General features: G+C 42.6%; 1 pseudogene; it reads right to left on the bottom strand.

Moving 5' to 3' along the window:
- Positions 1–15,127: 15,127 nt before the first annotated feature.
- On the bottom strand, positions 15,128–15,865 carry LOC129137828 (phosphomannomutase 2-like; annotated as a pseudogene).
- Between the last annotated feature and the right edge of the window lie 2,055 nt (positions 15,866–17,920).

Here is a 17,920-nt window from a genome sequence, read left to right as displayed (position 1 = left end):
ATGACTCTTCATTGTCATGAAAAAATATAATTAGGTTTTCATATGGTCTAAGAAGGTAGGAAAACGATGTAAAGATTTGTGAAGGATGTTAACTAAAATAGTTAAAATGAGTCCAGCCATTATGAGCTTAACTCAGGTACCTGGAACATTGGCTTATATGGAACATTAAATTTCTGAAAAAAGCTCAAAAAATGGGACATGCATGTACATATTCCTACCATGAATCTGACTCCACAGGGCTACAAAATATTTAACCTTCATTTCAGGAGTGCTAGTGTGCTTCAGGTAGGTTTCATACAGTTTATTTGTCCTGACAAAAAATCACCCTATCAGCCTTCTCATGAGCATCCAGTGACAGAGATGTGGAAAAGAACCTTCTGTGGGGAGAGTAAAGTTTGAAACAGTGAGGAACACAGGATGATGTTCGAGAAGCCACAGGAGGAGACACCAGTGGACACCAGCAAGGAGAGGAGCCAGGGAGAAGGAAATGGGGAGGACATTCCTCAAGGGGCAGCTCTGAGCTCCGCAGCTTTGGGGGCCATGGAGTCACAAGAGCTTAAGATGTCCCTTCAGCACCAGCTGGGCATGGGCAACAGTGAGAGGAGAGGGTGGCAGCTATGACATCAGTGTTTGTGTCTTTACCTGCACATGGGGAGAAAATTCCATCTGTTTCCCATAAGTAGGGCCATCTTTGAACAGAAGAGGCAGTTGTGTGTTTCCACAAATGTGGCGACATACATTGTAGGACACACCAAGACTTTGCTATAGCCCAGCCATAGGCTCTTAGACTTTGGCGGGTTGTTCTCTTCCCCCTATCCCTTCATTTCTTCTGTCCACCAAAATGTATTGAGATCATCCTGGGAGCCAGACACTGGTAGGTGCTGGGGATATAGGCAGGAATGTGATTTCATGAGAGACAAGAAAGCCTGACCTTGCTGCCACAGAAATTTCATTGCACTGTGAGACAGAGATGTGCCAATAGAAAGATCCACATAAGAAGCATAAGAAGAAGCATAAGAAGAGCATAAGAAGCATTAGAACGGGCGTGAAAGTCCATCCAGGGGACACTTTTAACCCAAATTTGAGAGGCCAGGAGAGCTTCCTGGAGAAAGTGACATGTAAGGCAAGACCTGAAAGACAAACCCAATTACCTGGGGAGGTGAGGAAGGAAGAGGGACAGGTGTTCCAAGAAAGGCAGATAGCATATTGAGGGGAGCAGTGGGAAAGAGAAGGGGAACTGCAGGAACTGAAGTGATCCCCACCACCAGAGCATGGAGTGTGAGTGAAAAGTCTGCAGAGGGCTGGTGACAGGGACCTCTGAACACGGGAGGCCAGACAGTATTCTAAGATAAACGGGAAGCCATTGCAAAGTTTCACCCAGAGGAGTAATGTGATCAGATTTGCATCTTAGAACAGTTGTTTTGGCACTTCTGACTGGAAGGGCAAGAATGGCCAGTGTTGTTGTTACCTGAAGGGTAAATGTGGCCCACAATATGAAATGCAGTGAAGAAGGAGACATATGCATACATGTAAGTAAATATAATCGAGGTATATTTAGCAGACAGAATCAATAGACTTGGTGAGTGATGGACTGGATGTGTGAGGAGTCTAGATCACTTCCAGGTTGCTGATTTGGACAACTCAGTACTAATCAATGAAAAAGAAGATCCACAGGAAGGAACTTGTCTAAGGGGTGAGGTGGGGCTGAACAGCTGCGTTTGAGACTGGAGAAGTGTGTGCTGGGCATGGGATGCACAAGTGGAAATGCCTTTGGGTCTGCAGCTCAGACGTGGGCATGACGAGCATAGAGATAGAGAGGCCCCAGGCTGCCAGGTGAGTGTGATCCCCAGGTGATGGTGTCAGCTGAGAAGGGAAGGAAGCCCCTGTGAGGACACTGAAATGGCGAGGGCAGACAACAAGGAGTCCACAGGAGACAGGAAAGGAAGAACTAGAGGGAGGAGCCAAGCCAGGCATGTGTGGTGACATAGGAACCCAGGGAGAGGACATCTCAAGATTGAGGGGACGCTGCACAACAGGAGGACTATGTGGTTTTTGGCCACATCCACAGGAAGTCACAACAGGCAAGGAAAAGAAACTGGCAATCAGACATGGAGTTGAGGAGTGAATGAGAGAGGAGATGGGCAGGGACAGCAGGGTGAGGCCTCTTTCTGAGGAAGTTTGGCTAAAGGATAGATCAGCTGGGACACATGCTGGAAGGGTGTATGGGGTGGAGGGAGGAACGGGGGAGGGCAGGAGAGCCTTGAGCCTGAGAGAAGAGTCTCCTAGAATAGAGAAGCCGAGGTTAAAATTGTGGGAGAGAGTGGGGATAACTGAGTGACAGATACTCAGGAGAACAGAAGGAGCTCCAGAATCATGACAGAGAGATGACCTTTGCCAAGAGCACAGCCCCCTCCCCTGTGACAGAGGGGTAGGACAAAACAATTGGTGTTCAAGTGTTGGTTTAACTATGTCCTTTAAAACATTTCTCCACAGACACTGCCCAAAGCAGTCCTTCACTACAGTGGCAGATACACCTGCAAATCTTCGCCTAAAACAGTGACCTGACCAAGCTAACTGCTGCTGCCTGGAACACTGTCCTTACTTTAGAAATGTCGACCAGATTGTAGGATACCCAAACAACCTTTTCAAGCAGAAAGCAAACAGATTAAGAAAGTAGCCAGATGAGTTAGCGAGCCCAACAGTGACTTTTGTTTCTTTCTTTCCCTGTTCCCTTTTCTTTTCATGATAGGAAAGGCTGGACAGGGATGCATTGCAAAAGCAGTGATCTAGCTTATCTTGCCACCACCCAGGATGGCCCAGGATGTGGGTTCTCCTTGAATGAATGTTTGGCAGTCTGCCAGCCTGACATGGTCTGCCTCCTTCTTTGGTCTGAGCTTGCCCACTGCTTAGAAAGGGCCATGGGCAGTTCTGGCAGGGAGTTTTCCCAACATTGAGAAGGTGACATTTCTACTCCCCGTTGCAGTCTGCACCTCTGACCTGTGGTCAGCAGACAGGACAGAGGCACTCAGTAGACAGAGCTCAGAGGACAGCACTCAGTCCCGGCGGAAGGTTCAATGTCCAGCTTTGCACCCACCCCATGTGACCACAAGCAGGCTCCATGACCTTGTGGGTCAGTTTCCTCACCCTGTTCAGGAGGAATTGTACTACCATCCTGTTAGGAAATTTGTGAGGATCACCGCGTTACTCATGTAAGGTCTTTGGAAAGTGTCATGTTACTGTTTATTAACTGCTTGTTGGTGGCCTGGCTGAGCCACATCCTTTATGAAAACCAGAACCCTTCAGCAGGTGTGGATGTCTGTGCAGCCTGAGACCCTTGTGTGAACAGCCTTCTGGCAGCTGTTTTTTCCCCTTGCCACAATCAGTGCCTCCCTGTCCCCAGGCATTGCTTTCTCTGCTGGGTGCTGGGTGCTCCACTGTTTTCCTACACTTCAGTTGTCTACAGGTGTATGTCTGTTCTGGAATCTAACTGAGGTGGCATCGATAGCAGTTCTGCTGTGGCACTGCCCTTCTTCTTAGGTTGTTTTTTGAGAGCAAGAGAGGTCCCTTCACATACCCCAAGAACTTACCTGCATTTGCCCACATAGTCTCCATTTAGAAAATGGGAAAAGTCATATCTGCCTACCTGCCAATGGGGTAAGAGGTAAGTTTCTTGTTGAAATCTGAACAGAAAAATATGACCAATTCTATACCCATTGAAGACATGTATGAGAAATTAAAACAATTCTTTTTTTTTATACTTTAAGTTTTAGTGTACATGTGCACAACGTGCAGGTTTGTTACATATATATACATGTGCCATGTTGGTGTGCTGCACCCATTAACTCGTCATTTAACATTAGATATATCTCCTAATGCTATCCCTCCCCCCTCCCCCCACCTCACAACAGGCCCCAGTGTGTGATGTTCCCCTTCCTGTGTCCATGTGTTCTTATTGTTCAATTCCCACCTATGAGTGAGAACATGTGGTGTAAAACAATTCTTTATGGACTGTACCTCATATAAATTCCTAGAATTAAGTTCTAAAAAAAAATTCAAGGAGGACATAATAATTTTCTATAAATTAGAAAATTCTATACTGTGCAATTAAATAAAATGGCAGCATAGCTTTGAAACTAAAATCAGATAAGGTAAATTGAAGTATGTGATGAATAAAAATACCATAAATTCTGACCAATATGATTTCAAAATATGATATGGTAGATTAACATTGAAAATGCAATAAATAAATTAGCCACCATAAGAGGTTAATAAAGGAAAAATATGATTATTGCAATAGATACAGGAAATTCATGGAATAACATTCACCATATATTTACAGGACAACTACCTTATAAACTTTAAATGACTTATTGCAACCATCTGAATTAATGTTGCTTAAACAGCATGTATCTTGGCTGCTTAAAAACCAGATAAGAATTTCCATAACATTAATTTATTTATAACACCATATTGGGTGTGAACCTATCATAAAGTTCACCCAACTATAAAGGTACACAATTGATGATTTATTAAATTGACACTGTGTGTAGCCATCACCATGATCTAACTTAAAAATGTTTGTTTCTCTGGGGAAGAAGCCAAGATGGCCGAATAGGAACAGCTCTGGTCTATAGCTCCCAGCATGAGCGACTCAGAAGATGGGTGATTTCTGCATTTCCATCTGAGGTACCGGGTTCATCTCACTAGGGAGTGCCAGACAGTGGGCGCAGGACAGTGGGTGCAGCACACCGTGCACGAGCCAAAGCAGGGTGAGGCATTGCCTCACTCGGGAAGCACAAGGGGTCAGGGAGTTCCCTTTCCTGGTCAAGGAAAGGAATGACAGACGGTACTTGGAAAATCGGGTCAGTCCCACCCGAATACTGTGCTTTTCTGACGGGCTTAGGAAACGGCACACCAGGAGATTATATCCCGCACATGGCTCGGAGGGTCCTACGCCCACGGAGTTTTGCTGATTGCTAGCACAGCAGCCTGAGATCAAACTGCAAGGTGGCAGCAAGGCTGGGGGAGGGGCGCCCGCCATTGCCCAGGCTTGCTTAGGTAAACAAAGCAGCCAGGAAGCTCAAACTGGGTGCAGCCCACCACAACTCAAGGATGCCTGCCTGCCTCTGTAGGCTCCACCTCTGGGGGCAGGGCACAGACAAACAAAAAGACAGCAGTAACTTCTGCAGACTTAAATGTCCCTGTCTGACAGCTTTGAAGAGAGCAGTGGTTCTCCCAGCACACAGCTGGAGATCTGAGAACAGGCAGACTGCCTCCTCAAGTGGGTCCCTGACCCCTGACCCCCAAGCAGCCTAACTGGGAGGCACCCCCCAGTAGGGGCAGGCTGACATCTCACATGGCCGGGTACTCCTCTGAGACAAAACTTCCAGAGGAACGATCAGACAGCAGCATTCGCGGTTCACGAAAATCCGCTGTTCTGCAGACACCGCTGCTGATACCCAGGCAAACAGGGTCTGGAGTGGACCTAGCAAACTCCAACAGACCTGCAGCTGAGGGTCCTGTCTGTTAGAAGGAAAACTAACAAACAGAAAGGACATCCACACCAAAAACCCATCTGTACGTCACCATCATCAAAGACCAAAAGTAGACAAAACCACAAAGATGGGGAAAAAACAGAGCAGAAAAACTAGAAACTCTAAAAAGCAGAGCGCCTCTCCTCCTCCAAAGGAACGCAGTTCCTCACCAGCAACGGAACAAAGCTGGATGGAGGATGACTTTGACGAGGTGAGAGAAGAAGGCTTCAGATGATCAAACTACTCCGAGCTACAGGAGGAAATTCAAACCAAAGGCAAAGAAGTTGAAAACTTTGAAAAAAATTTAGACGAATGTATAACTAGAATAACCAATACAGAGAAGTGCTTAAAGGAGCTGATGGAGCTGAAAGCCAAGGCTCGAGAACTACGTGAAGAATGCAGAAGCCTCAGGAGCCGATGCGATCAACTGGAAGAAAGGGTTTCAGTGATGGAAGATGAAATGAATGAAATGAAGCGAGAAGGGAAGTTTAGAGAAAAAAGAATAAAAAGAAACCAACAAAGCCTTCAAGAAATATAGGGACTATGTGAAAAGACCAAATCTACGTCTGATTGGTGTACCTGAAAGTGACAGGGAGAATGGAACCAAGTTGGAAAACACTCTGCAGGATATTATCCAGGAGAACTTCCCCAACCTAGCAAGGCAGGCCAACATTCAGATTCAGGAAATACAGAGAATGCCACAAAGATACTCCTCGAGAAGAGCAACACCAAGATGCATAATTGTCAGATTCACCAAAGTTGAAATGAAGGAAAAAATGTTAAGGTCAGCCAGAGAGAAAGGTCGGGTTACCCACAAAGGGAAGCCCATCAGACTAACAGCTGATCTCTCAGCAGAAACTCTACAAGCCAGAAGAGATTGGGGGCCAATATTCAAGCTTCTTAAAGAAAAGATTTTTCAATCCAGAATTTCATATCCAGCCAAACTAAGTTTCATAAGTGAAGGAGAAATAAAATACTTTACAGACAAGCAAATGCTGATAGATTTTGTCACCACCAGGCCTGCCCTAAAAGAGCTCCTGAAGGAAGCACTAAACATGGAAACGAACAACCGGTACCAGCCGCTGCAAAATCATGCCAAAATGTAAAGACCATCAAGACTAGGAAGAAACTGCATCAACTAACGAGCAAAATAACCAGCTAACATCATAATGACAGGATCAAATTCACACATAACAATATTAACTTTAAATGTAAATGGACTAAATGCTCCAATTAAAAGACACAGACTGGCAAATTGGATAAAGAGTCAAGACCCATCAGTGTGCTGTATTCAGGAAACCCATCTCACGTGCAGAGACACACATAGGCTCAAAATAAAAGGATGGAGGAAGATCTACCAAGCAAACGGAAAACAAAAAAAGGCAGGGGTTGCAATCCTACTCTCTGATAAAACAGACTTTAAACCAGCAAAGATCAAAAGAGACAAAGAAGGCCATTACATAATGGTAAAGGGATCAATTCAACAAGAAGAGCTAACTATCCTAAATATACATGCACCCAATACAGGAGCACCCAGATTCATAAAGCAAGTCCTGAGTGACCTACAAAGAGACTTAGACTTCCACACAATAATAATGGGAGACTTTAACAGCCCACTGTCAACATTAGACAGATCAACGAGACAGAAAGTTAACAAGGAAATGCAGGAATTGAACCCAGCTCTGCACCAAGCAGACCTAATAGACATCTACAGAACTCTCCACCCCAAATCAACAGAATATACATTCTTTTCAGCACCACACCACACCTATTCCAAAATTGACCACATAGTTGGAAGTAAAGCTCTCCTCAGCAAATGTAAAAGAACAGAAATTATAACAAACTGTCTCTCAGACCACAGTGCAAACAAACTAGAACTCAGGTTTAAAAAACTCACTCAAAACCGCTCAACTACATGGAAACTGAACAACCCGCTCCTGAGTGACTACTGGGTACATAATGAAATGAAAACAGAAATAAAGATGTTCTTTGAAACCAACGAGAACAAAGACACAACATACCAGAATCTCTGGGACACATTCAAAGCAGTGTGTAGAGGGAAATTTATAGCACTAAATTCCCACAAGAGAAAGCAGGAAAGATCTAAAATTGACACCCTAACATCACAATTAAAAGAACTAGAAAAGCAAGAGCAAACACATTCAAAAGCTAGCAGAAGGCAAGAAATAAAATCAGAGAAGAACTGAAGGAAATAGAGACAAAAAAACCCTTTAAAAAATCAATGAATCCAGGAGCTGCTTTTTTGAAAGGATCAACAAAATTGATAGACCACTAGCAAGACTAATAAAGAAGAAAAGAGAGAAGAATCAAATAGACGCAATAAAAAATGATAAAGGGGATATCACCACCGATCCCACAGAAATACAAACTACCGTCAGAGAATACTACAAACACCTCTACACAAATAAACTAGAAAATCTAGAAGAAATGGATAAATTCCTCAACACGTACACTCTCCCAAGACTAAACCAGGAAGAAGCTGAATCTCTGAAGAGACCAATAACAGGATCTGAAATTGTGGCAATAATCAGTAGCTTACCAAACAAAAAGAGTCCAGGACCAGATGGATTCACAGCCGAATTCTACCAGAGGTACAAGGAGGAACTGGTACCATTCCTTCTGAAACTATTCCAATCAATAGAAAAAGAGGGAATCCTCCCTAACTCATTTTATGAGGCCAGCATCATCCTGATACCAAAGCCTGGCAGAAACACAACAAAAAAAGAGAATTTTAGACCAATATCGTTGATGAACATCGATGCAAAAATCCTCAATAAAATACTGGCAAACCAAATCCAGCAGCACATCAAAAAGCTTATCCACCATGATCAAGTGGGCTTCATCCCTGGGATGCAAAGCTGGTTCAATATACGCAAATCAATAAATGTAATCCAGCATATAAACAGAACCAAAGACAAAAACCACATGATTATCTCAATAGATGCAGAAAAGGCCTTTGACAAAATTCAACAACCTTTCATGCTAAAAACTCTCAATAAATTAGGTATTGATGGGACGTATCTCAAAATAATAAGAGCTATGTATGACAAACCCACAGCCAATATCATACTGAATGGGCAAAAACTGGAAGCATTCCCTTTGAAAACTGGCACAAGACAGGGATGCCCTCTCTTACCACTCCTATTCAACATAGTGTTGGAAGTTCTGGCCAGGGCAATTAGGCAGGAGAAGGAAATAAAGGGTATTCAATTAGGAAAAGAGGAAGTCAAATTGTCCCTGTTTGCAGATGACATGATTGTATATCTAGAAAACCCCATCGTCTCAGCCCAAAATCTCCTTAAGCTGATAAGCAACTTCAGCAAAGTCTCAGGATACAAAATCAATGTACAAAAATCACAAACTTTCTTATACACCAATAACAAACAGAGAGCCAAATCATGAGTGAACTCCCATTCACAATTGCTTCAAAGAGAATAAAATACTTAGGAATCCAACTTACAAGGGACATGAAGGGCCTCTTCAAGGAGAACTACAAACCACTGCCCAATGAATTAAAGAGGATACAAACAAATGGAAGAACATTCCATGCTCATGGGTAGGAAGAATCAATATCGTGAAAATGGCCATACTGTCCAAAGTAATTTATAGATTCAATGCCATCCCCATCAAGCTACCAGTGACTTTCTTCACAGAATTGGAAAAAACTACTTTAAAGTTCATATGGAACCAAAAAAGAACCCACATCGCCAAGTCAATCTTAAGCCAAAAGAACAAAGCTGGAGGCATCATGCTACCTGACTTCAAACTATACTACAAGGCTACAGTAACCAAAACAGCATGGTACTGGTACCAAAACAGAGATATAGATCAATGGAACAGAACAGAGCCCTCAGAAATAACACCCCATATCTGCAACTATCTGATCTTTGACAAACCTGAGAAAAACAAGCAATGGGGAAAGGATTCCCTATTTAATAAATGGTGCTGGGAAAACTGGCTAGCCATATGTAGAAAGCTGAAACTGGATCCCTTCCTTACGCCTTATACAAAAATTAATTCAAGATGGATTAAAGACTTAAACGTTAGACCTAAAACCATAAAAACCCTAGAAGAAAACCTAGGCATTACTATTCAGGACATAGGCATGGGCAAGGACTTCATGTCTAAAACAACAAAAGCAATGGCAACAAAAGCCAAAATTGACAAATGGGATCTAATTAAACTAAAGAGCTTCTCCACAGCAAAAGAAACTACCATCAGAGTGAACAGGCCACCTACAGAATGGGAGAAAATTTTCGCAACCTACTCACCTGACAAAGGGCTAATATCCAGAATCTACAATGAACTCAAACAAATTTACAAGTTTTTCTTGTAACAACCACATCAAAAGTGAGCAAAGGATATGAACAGACACTTCTCAAAAGAAGACATTTATGCAGCCAAAAGACACATGAAAAAATGCTCATCATCACTGGCCATCAGAGAAATGCAAATCAAAACCACAATGAGATACCATCTCACAACAGTTAGAATGGACATCATTAAAAAGTCAGGAAACAACAGGTGCTGGAGAGGATGTGGAGAAATAGGAACACTTTTACACTGTTGGTGGGACTGTAAACTAGTTCAACCATTGTGGAAGTCAGTGTGGCGATTCCTCAAGGATCTAGAACTAGAAATACCATTTGACCCAGCCATCCCATTACTGGGTGTATACCCAAAGGACTATAAATCATGCTGCTATAAAGACACATGCACACGTATGTTTATTGCGGCACTGTTCACAATAGCAAAGACTTGGAACCAACCCAAATGTCCAACAAGGATAGACTGGATTAAGAAAATGTGGCAAATATACACCATGGAATACTATGCAGCCATAAAAAACGTTGAGTTCATGTCCTTTGTAGGGACATGGATGAAATTGGAAATCATCATTCTCAGTAAACTATCGCAAGGACAAAAAAACCAAACACCGCATGTTCTTACTCATAGATGGGAATTGAACAATGAGAACACATGGACACAGGAAGGGGAACATCACACTCTGGGGACTGTTGTGGGGTGGGGGGAGGGGGGAGGGATAGCATTAGGAGATATACCTAATGCTAAATGACGAGTTAATGGGTGCAGCACACCAGCATGGCACATGTATACATATGTAACTAACCTGCACATTGTGCACATGTACCCTAAAACTTAAAGTATAATAATAAAAAAAAAAGTTACTCTCACTGAAGTTATCTCTTGCCCATTTCAATCCCTACTCCCATCTCCAGCCCTAAGCAATACTGCTCTGATATTCTGTCTGTATAAATTTCTCATCTGTGTAATAGAAATGGAATCATACAATATATTATATTGGGGTCTGACTTTAATCATTTAGTTACTATTTTTGAAGTTAATTGATGCTTTAGCTTGTGCCGGTCATGTGTTTTCCTTTTCATTGCTTCATAGTCCATTGTGTGGATATATAAACAGTGTTTATTCATTCATCAGTTGATGGACATTTAATTATTCCTGTTTTTTGTATTATGAATAATGCTTCTTTGAGCATTCATAATACAGTCATGTAATGTATAATAACATTTTGGTCAATGATGGATAGCATGTATGATGGCAGTCCCATAAGATTATGATAGAGTTTAAAAATTCCTATCACCTAGTGTCTTGTAGCTGTCACAAGTGTGTAGCGTGACACATTACACAGGCATCAGTGATGATGGCGATGGAAAGGAATCTACTGGTTTTCCAGTTATGTTAAAGTACTGTATAGAACGTACAACTATGTGCAGTATATAATACTTGGTAGTGAAAATAAATGACTGTGTTCCTGGTTTATGTATTTACTGTGCTATACTTTCTATAATTATTTGAGAATATATTCTATCTGCATATTAAAACAAAGCACTTACCTGTAAAACAGCCTCAAGTAGGCCTTTGAGGATGTGTGCTAGAAGGTGTTGCTATCGTAAGCGATGACAGCACCACGTGTGTTTCTGCCCCTTCCAGTGGGACAAGATGTGGATTCAGAAGGCAGTGACACTGATGAGCCTAATCCTGTGTAGGTCTAGGCTGATGTGTGTGTCTGAGCCTCAGCTGTTAACAAAAAAAGTTTAAAATTTAAAACTTAAGTTTTAAAATAGAAAAAAGATAGAATAACATTTTAAAAATTTGCACAGCTGTACAATATGTTTATGTTTTAAGGTAAGTGGTATTACAAAATGGTTGTTTTTAAAATTGTTAAAGTTTATAAATTTTAAATGTTACGGTAGGCTGTTAATTGTTGAATAAATAAAAATATATTTCTATAAATTTAGGGTAGTCTAAAGATACAATGTTCATTAAGTCTATAGTAGTGTACAGTAAGGTCCTAGGCCTTCACATTCACTCACCGAATCACCCAGAGCAACGTCCAGTCCTGTAAGCTCTGTTCATGGTAAAGTGCCCTATACGGATGTACTAATTTTTATATTTTACACCATATTTTATTGTAGCTTTTCTATATTTAGATTTTAGATATATAAATGCTTACCGTTTTGTTACCTTTGCCTGCAGTATTCAGGACAGTTACATGTTGTACAGTTTGAAGCCCAGAGCAATTGGCTGTATCATACAGCCTAGGTGTATAGGGGGCTATGCCATCCAGGTTTATGTAAGTGCACTCTATGATGTCTGCGTAATTACTACATCACTTAACGATGCATTTCTCAGAACACATCACTGTCGTTAAGAGACACATGTCTGTACAAATGACTTTGGAGAATATGCTTTCAGTTCACTTGGAGCATTCCTGGGTGTGGATTTGCTGGACCAAATGGTAAGTTCAAATTTAATTTTTTTTAAGAAACAAGAAAGCTATCTTCTAAATTAGCTGTGCCAATGTACATTCCTACCATGCTGCATAGTACCAATTTCATTGTACACTGTATGGTAAGCCCCAGCATGTAAGAAATGAATAAAGTAACACATATAAAGATGAATATAAAGCAAATGAGATTATTATTGTTGTTATTGTCTTTGTCAGATTCTCAAAATAATTAAGAATATATTTTTATATAAATGTGCTTGGCAACATAGCTGAAAACAGCATTAGTAGTTATATACTTTTATCAGTAACAAAGACATAAATTTTCCGGGAGAAAAACACTTGTAATAACAATGTCAGAATTAACATACAAATTCTGCAAAACATTTTTGGCAGTTTAATTGGGGCAGTGTTTTGTAGACAAATGAACAACTTAAGTAAGGGGAATCAACAAAACTTGGGTTTCAAAAGTTATCTGGGTTTAGAGTGTGAAACTTCGTCGGAGGACACACACCTTGCGTGAATGAGATGCCTGTGTGTGTGTGGACATGTTGGAGGAACAGCATAATGGTGGCTTCCTCCAGAAAGGGACATTTGGGGGAGCACCAATGGCTCCTGTCTCACAGTGGATTCATTCCACCTAGACAACACAGCCTGATGTGGCATGGACATGAATGGAGGTCAAATGGACAGTAGCTGAGAGGATCAGCCCTGACAAGGGCCAAGGTGAAAGACCTGGGAGTCTCTTCAGGTGCAAAGTCTTCAGTTGAAAAAAGGAGGTGGTCACAGGAGATACTGAGCTGGATCAATAAAGTGCAGGAGAGAGAGTTGTTGGCCCTGGGGAGCGAGTAGTATGGACTCTTAAGTTTTCTCCTCCCTCTATTAATTTCTCTTCCGGTGCAGACTTCAGTCTTAGACTTCCCAGCTGCCTTGAGGGATTGGATGAGCCTTGGCCAACTCTTGAAGGTAAAGGAAAGCACCTAGCAAGATTGGCATCTGGGCTCGGCTGTGCATGTTTTCTATTCTGGGAAAATATACATAACACAATATTTATTTTAACCTTTTAACCAATGTGTGCACTCAGTGGCATTCAATATATTCACAGTGTTGCATAACCAACACTACTATCTACACCTGAAATTTTGATTATTTCTAACTAAACCTTGAAGACAGTAAGCAATATACTTCCTTTCCCCCTATTTCCAGCCCATGGTAATTTCTTTTTCTTTTCTTTTTTTTTTTTAGGAAACAATAAAATCACTTTAATGTGCTACTTTTCATTTTGAAGTCATTACAGTATCATTTGCAAAACTCAACAAGGAAAGATGCCTGTGGATGGCCGTGTTCTGGGAGTCACTGAGATGAGGTGCTACTGCTTTCGCCCAACCTGATCTGGGGCTCAGACAGCTGCAGGCCCGAGTGGCTGGGAGGTTTGCAGGGAACCAGGTTTAGCTGTGATGAAAGCACCTTGCTGTGGGCTGGGAGGTGGGAGTGCAGGGCAGCCTGGGCCCCCCTGGCCCCATACTCAGATCGGCAAGAGCCCAGTGGAGGCCACATGGCCCCAGCACCAACCAATGTAGGGTCTGTGGGTCCCAGCATTTCCACATCCTGAAAAGTGAGACGTGAACTGTTTCCTAGGCAAGTTCTCTTCCACCGTGTTCTGGATGAGGTCTGTGAGCTCCTTCCAGTTTCACAAAGAATGTGCAGAAGGTGGAAAGAGTGAGGGACGCAGGCCCAGCTGCAGCTGCACTCAGGCCCCTCAGTCATAAAGTCCGGGTGAGGGGCTGAGTAGGCGCTGACAGGAGAACAGCCCCTGTTCCTCTTCCCTAGCCAGGTTCTCACATGTCCCTGAGGAACTAGAGAGGAACGCCTCTGGGAAGCCCAGCCAGGGCCAACCAGAAGGGCCTTTTGGTGAAGTCTGACATCCTACATTAGTTTCTCTGGACCTGGGTGAGAACCGGCCCCCAGGGGAAGGACTGTTTTGCCAGCACCAACTCTCCAGCTGGGCTGTTGGTTCCCATTGCCTCCCGTCATGGATACAGAAAATCAGCCAGGCTATTCCTAGTGTAGTAAATACAGAGCTGGCTGAGGCGGGGCCAGCTGAGGTGCAAACTCCATGGGGTTTGCTGTCACTCCGCCAGCCGTCTGTCCAGCAGGCCTCAGCTTCACAAACAGGAAAACAGAAGGAGTGCATCTACTCACTGGGCGTCACACTGCCCCTGCTCACAGCCACCACCTGCATCGAGGCAACCTGCAGGTGGGAGCTTGGTTCCAGGAGGTGTCTGTAAACTTCTGTCCTGGGGTGGGCCACTGCAGATGGCCTGTCCTTGCTTTGTCATCACCAAATCCCCGTTTTGGTGCTGACGCATCCAGACGTTAAAATCGCTGACGTTTTCACAAGACCCACAAAGAGGGAGAGTCCAGGCACATTTTTTCTTTCTGTATCACCCTGGAGTGATGGGGAAATTTCCCCAAAAACCACGTGTACTGTGATTGTACATATTGGGGTGGGTATATTAGACTAGGGGGCCGCGGATGGGTGGGGAAAATCTTTCATGTGAGGTATTCCTCTAAGCAATTCTTGACAACTCTTTTCTCCTCCCTTCAGGAAGCTTCTGGCACTGGAGGTGGAGGCATGGCATGTCAGGGGTGCAGGTCAAGACCACACATGCTTGGCACAGTACACAGAGCTTGGCTGGGTTGTGGGTGGGTGAGCATATGCGGGAGGGCCCTTGGCTTTGGCCACCGAATGCCCCTTGCTGGCTAGTCCCCCGGGACCACCCCTGCCCCTCCCACTCACATATTAGGCAAACTCTTCACAGATCCTGCGTGTGTCCTCAGGCACCGTCATGGAGTAGCCCACGGTTCTGGAGTCTGTGAAGGTCTCGTGGTCGTTGCCACCTGGTATGATTTTGTCTCCAAAGAAATAAATGGCCTTATAACCGTCATTTTTCACATGTCACAGGCAATACCTCTTGCCCCATCTGTCAGGAAAGACATCAAAGCCGATCTGGCCTCCTACGAAAAACGTGAGGGCTTTTCCTGCAAACTCTTTCCTTGATCTGCTACAGCTTTTTCTCTTATATTTTCTCTTTTATTGAATTCGTAGAACTCAATGCATTCTTCTTGTCTGCAGCTTCTTCCAAATAGGGGACATGTTTAACATCCCATTTCAGAATTCAATGAAAGTACCCCTCTTCTTCAGGAGTTTAATTTTTGCATTGCAGCTCAGACAATAGTTGATTAAATCTTGGATTTGGACCTCACCCAGGTGACTTTGAATATTCCATTTACACGAGCATTTCCCATCTTTGTATGCTACCAAGCCATTTTCTGGAAACGCGTAATCATATTTTTCAACCACAGCATTTCCCAGTTGCTCCTGCGCTTCCTCAAAGTCCAACCTGCCTACCACTCCGATTTTGATCTGCTGCCTCAATTTTTGTAGGAAGTCATCCATTTCTTTGGTAATTTTCTGCTGCAGGGTGGTCAGGGTCCCATCAACATCCAAAAGGCAGAGCACTGGGCCGGGTGCTGCCATGTCCCCGGTTTCCAACCGCACCTTACAAGACTGGTTGGCACCAGCCCATGGTAATTTCTATCCCATCTTCTGTGTCTATGCATTTGATTATTCTAGGCACTTGATTTTAGTAGAATCCTACAATATTCCTTTTGTGTCTGGCTTATTTCATTTGGCATAATGTTTTCAGTATCCATCCGCATTGTATCATATATCAAAATTGTTTTTTATAGATGGATGATGTACCATTGCATGTATATACCACTTTGTTTTTATACATTCATTTGTTCACTGATAGTTGGATTTTTCCATCTTTTGGCCCTTGTGAATAGTGATGCTATCAACATTAGTGTACAAATATCTGTTTGAGTTCTGTTTGCCATTCTTTTTGGTATATACCTACTACTAGAATTCCTGGGTCCAGTGGTAGCTCTATGTTTAACCTTTGGAGCAACTGCAAACTGTTTTTCACAGTGATTGCAACTTTATACATTTCTACCAGCAATGTATCACAGTTACAATTTCTTGTTTTCCTTTAAACACTTATTTTAAACTATTTTCCTTTAAAAAAATTATCCGGCCGGGCGTGGTGGTTCACGCCTGTGATCCCAGCACTTTGGGAGGCCGAGGCAGGTGGATCACAAGGTCAGGAGATCGAGACCATCCTGGCAAACGCAGTGAAACCCTGTCTCTACTAAAAAATAGAAAAAAAATTAGCCAGGCCTGGTGGCAGGCGCCTGTAGTCCCAGCTACTTGGGAGGCTGAGGCAGGAGAATGGCGTGAACCCAGGAGGCAGAGCTTGCAGTAAGCCGAGATCGTGCCACTGCACTCCAGCCTGGGTGATAAAGCAAGACTCTGTCTCAAAACAAAACAAAAAAAATTATCCTAAGGCCAGGCACAGTGGCTCACACTTGTAATCCCAACACTTTGGGAGGCTGAGGTGGGTGGATCACGACGTCAGGAGTTCAAGACCAGCCTGGCCAAGTTGCTGAAACCCCGTCTCTACTAAATGTACAAAAATTAGCTGGGCGTGGTGGCACGCGCCTGTAATCCCAGCTACTTCAGAGGCTGAGGCAGGAGAATCGCTTAAACCTGGGTGCCAGAGGTTGCAGTGAGCCAAGATCAAGCCACTGCACTCCAGCCTGGGCAACACAGCAAGACTTCGTCTAAAAAAAAAGAAAATTATCCTAGTAGGTGTATATTGGAACCTGTTTGTGCTTTTCACTTGCATTTCCCTAATGACTAATGATGCCAAGCAGCTTTTCCTCTGCTGAGTATACCTCCTTTAGAGACTTATATATTCAGGTACTTTGCCCATTTTTAGAATTGTCTTTTGTCTTTTGTTTGTTGTTGTTGTAGATTTTTAGGAGTTTTAGAATATATTCTAATTTTTAATTTCTTACAAGATGTATAATTTGCAAATATTTCTCCCTTCGTTTAGAACTTTAGATGTACAAACTTCCTTAATTTGTATAAAATTGATTTTTTTCTATTTATTATACTTTAAGTTCTGGGATAAAAATTGATTTTTTTAAGCATTGCCTTATTTTTAGTGTCATATTCATTAAAAGGTTGCTAAATTCACTGCTATGAAACCTTATCCCAATATTTTCTTCTGAGAGTTTTATAATTTTAGCTCTTATATTTAGGTCTCTGACACATTTTGAGTTAATTTTTATATGGTGTAAAGTAAGCATTCAGTTTGTTTATCTGAATGGGAATGTGCAGTTTTACCAACATCATTTGCTGAAGAGGCTTCCCATTTTCCATTGTATATTTATGGCACTTTGTTGAAGATCACTTGGCTATATATGTATGCATTTAATTCTGGGCTCTCTATCAGTCCCAGTGGTCCTTATGGGTGCCCTAATTCTAGGACCATACTTTTTGAGTATATGTAACTGTATTGTACATTTCAATCTCATAAATGTGTGTCCTCCAACACAATTCTTTTACAATGTTATTATTGAATATTTGAGACCCCTGGAAAATTCATTCGAAATTGAGGGTTTTCTTATCCATTTTTGCAAACATGGTTGTCAGCAGTTTGACAGGGGTTGTGGTGCATCTGAACAT

The sequence above is a fragment of the Pan troglodytes genome, chromosome 17 (assembly GCF_028858775.2).
Source record: "Pan troglodytes isolate AG18354 chromosome 17, NHGRI_mPanTro3-v2.0_pri, whole genome shotgun sequence".
NCBI lineage: Eukaryota > Metazoa > Chordata > Mammalia > Primates > Hominidae > Pan > Pan troglodytes.
Note: the sequence above shows the minus strand (reverse complement) of the source record. Positions and strands in the feature narration are given on the sequence as shown.